Source organism: Cucurbita pepo, unplaced genomic scaffold (genome assembly GCF_057944985.1).
Source record: "Cucurbita pepo subsp. pepo isolate OVF unplaced genomic scaffold, ASM5794498v1 scafford_20, whole genome shotgun sequence".
Classification (NCBI taxonomy): Eukaryota; Viridiplantae; Streptophyta; class Magnoliopsida; order Cucurbitales; family Cucurbitaceae; genus Cucurbita; species Cucurbita pepo.
In genome coordinates, this window is record NW_028257925.1 from 67501 (window position 1) to 70000 (window position 2500).

Consider the following 2500-nt stretch of genomic DNA (forward strand, 5'->3'; position numbering starts at 1 on the left):
CCCTCGCACATGCCAAGCCCCATCCTATGCTATGTGCGATACATGTCCTACCAACAGCATATCAAAAGTGTTGTATAAAGCCTTGGACTATAAAAATATCATCAAACCCAATACCCGTGAAAAGGGAATGTTCATTTTCAATGCTTGTATTGTTGTGAATGTGGAGTGGTCGGGTTGTTGTAATTTTTTTCCTGGGAGCTAAGCAAAATGAAAGAATGATTCCCACAAAATTTCAGAATTTTTTGACCACTCTAGCTATTTTTTCTAATTTCTTATTATTTAATATTTAAAAATTCATTAAAAAAAATTGGTTGGTTGAAAAACTATGAAACTTGATTTCTAGATCCACTAGAATGTCCAATTCATGAATCAATTGAGTTCATGGAAAAAAAACATTCTAAAACTTGAGATATTTGACCGTATGACCGCTCAAAAAAATCGTATCTAGGCCTGGCAGACCAAAAATGCCTCAAAATGTACTATATAGGGGGGTGACTAGTCTGCATGGGCTGGCCACGGGGCTACCCCCTATATCTTCCGCCACCCCCACGCCCCAAGCACTATGCGCCGCACATGGGCATATGCTTGGGGCGTCGGGGTGGTGGTCGGAGGTCGAGGGCGGTTGACGGCGGTGGTGCGGTGGCGGAACGCGCACGGTGGGTAGTGTCGGAACGTTCCCGCGCGCTCGCCAGCCCCGCCCTGCCCCACCCGCGTGCGCCCCGCCCGCTTGCCCCCGCGCGCTCGCCCTCATGCTCCAGCGCGCGCGCGCCCTCATGCTCCAGCGCGCGCGCGCCCTCATGCTCCAGCGCGCGCGCGCCCCCGCCCCGCCCCGCCCGCGCGTCCCAGCGCGCGCGCGCCCCCGTCCCGCCCCGCCCGCGCGTCCCAGCGCGCGCGCGCGCCCCGTCCCGCCCCGCCCGCGTGCTCCCGCGCGCGCGCCCCCCGCCCCGCCCGCGCGTGCTCCCCATCCATCACCCATTAATTGTGGAAGTACATGTGGAGTGGTCAGTTTGTTGTAAATTTTTTTCTGGGAGCTAAGAAACATGAAAGAATGATTCTCACAAAATTTCAGATTTTTTTGTCAACTCTAGATATTTTTTCTAATTTCTTATTATTTAATATTTAAAAATTCATTAAAAAAAATTGGTTGGTTTAAAAATTATGAAACTTGATTTCTAGATCCATTAGAATGTCCAATTCATGAATCAATTGAGTTCATAGAAAAAAACATTCTAAAACTTGAGATATTTGGTCGTATGACCGCTCAGAAAAATCATATCTAGGCCTGGCAGACCAAAAATGCCTCAAAATGTACTATATAGGGGGGTGACTAGTCTGCATGGGCTGGGCACGGGGGTACCCCTATATCTTCCGCCACCCCCATGCCCCAAGCACTATGCGCCGCACATGGGCATATGCTAGGGGCGTGGGGGTGGTGGTCGGCGGACGAGGGCGGTTGACGGCGGCCGTGCGGTGGTGAAACTTGCACGGTGAGGCAGTGTTGGGTGCGCCTTTGGGCGTGCGACATGAACCTTGTTGAGAATGGAATGTTGCGATGTTGCCTTCTAACTTGGGCTGGCTTGAGGATGGTTGATGGCTGGTACGATGATGAAACATGCAAGGTGTGGTGGAGTTGGGTGCCTTCGGGCGTGCGGCATGAACCTCGTTGAGTGTGTGACGTTGTGGTGATGCTTGGCTAGCCTTGGGCCAGCCCTATGTTTTGAAGGTGTGTGGTGCCAGAACATGTTCGATTGGTTGGAATCGGGTGCCTTTGGGCGTGCGACATGAGCCTCGTTGAGCACGGAATGTTGCGATGTTGCCTTCCAACTGGGAATCTCTAGTGTGAGGACTGTGGATGGTTGCTGGTACGATGACGAAACATGCAAGGTGGGGTGGAGCCGGGTGCCTTCGGGAGTGCGGCATGAACCTCGTTGAGTGTGGGACGTTGTTGTGGTATGCCTCCCTTCCTTGGGCTAGCCCTATGTTTTGAAGGCTGCGTGGTGGCGGAACATGCTTGGTGGGGTAGTGTCAAATGACTTTGGGCGTGCGACATGAGACTTGTTGAGCATGGAATGTGGCCTTCTAACTTGGGCTGGCTTGAGGATGGTTGATGGCTGGTACGATGATGAAACATGCAAGGTGGGGTGGAGTTGGGTGCCTTCGGGCGTGCGGCATGAACCTCGTTGAGTGTGTGACGTTGTGGTGATGCTTGGCTAGCCTTGGGCCAGCCCTATGTTTTGAAGGTGTGTGGTGCCAGAACATGTTCGATTGGTTGGAATCGGGTGCCTTTGGGCGTGCGACATGAGCCTCGTTGAGCACGGAATGTTGCGATGTTGCCTTCTAACTGGGAATCTCTAGTGTGAGGACTGTGGATGGTTGCTGGTACGATGACGAAACATGCAAGGTGGGGTGGAGCCGGGTGCCTTCGGGAGTGCGGCATGAACCTCGTTGAGTGTGGGACGTTGTTGTGGTATGCCTCCCTTCCTTGGGCTAGCCCTATGTT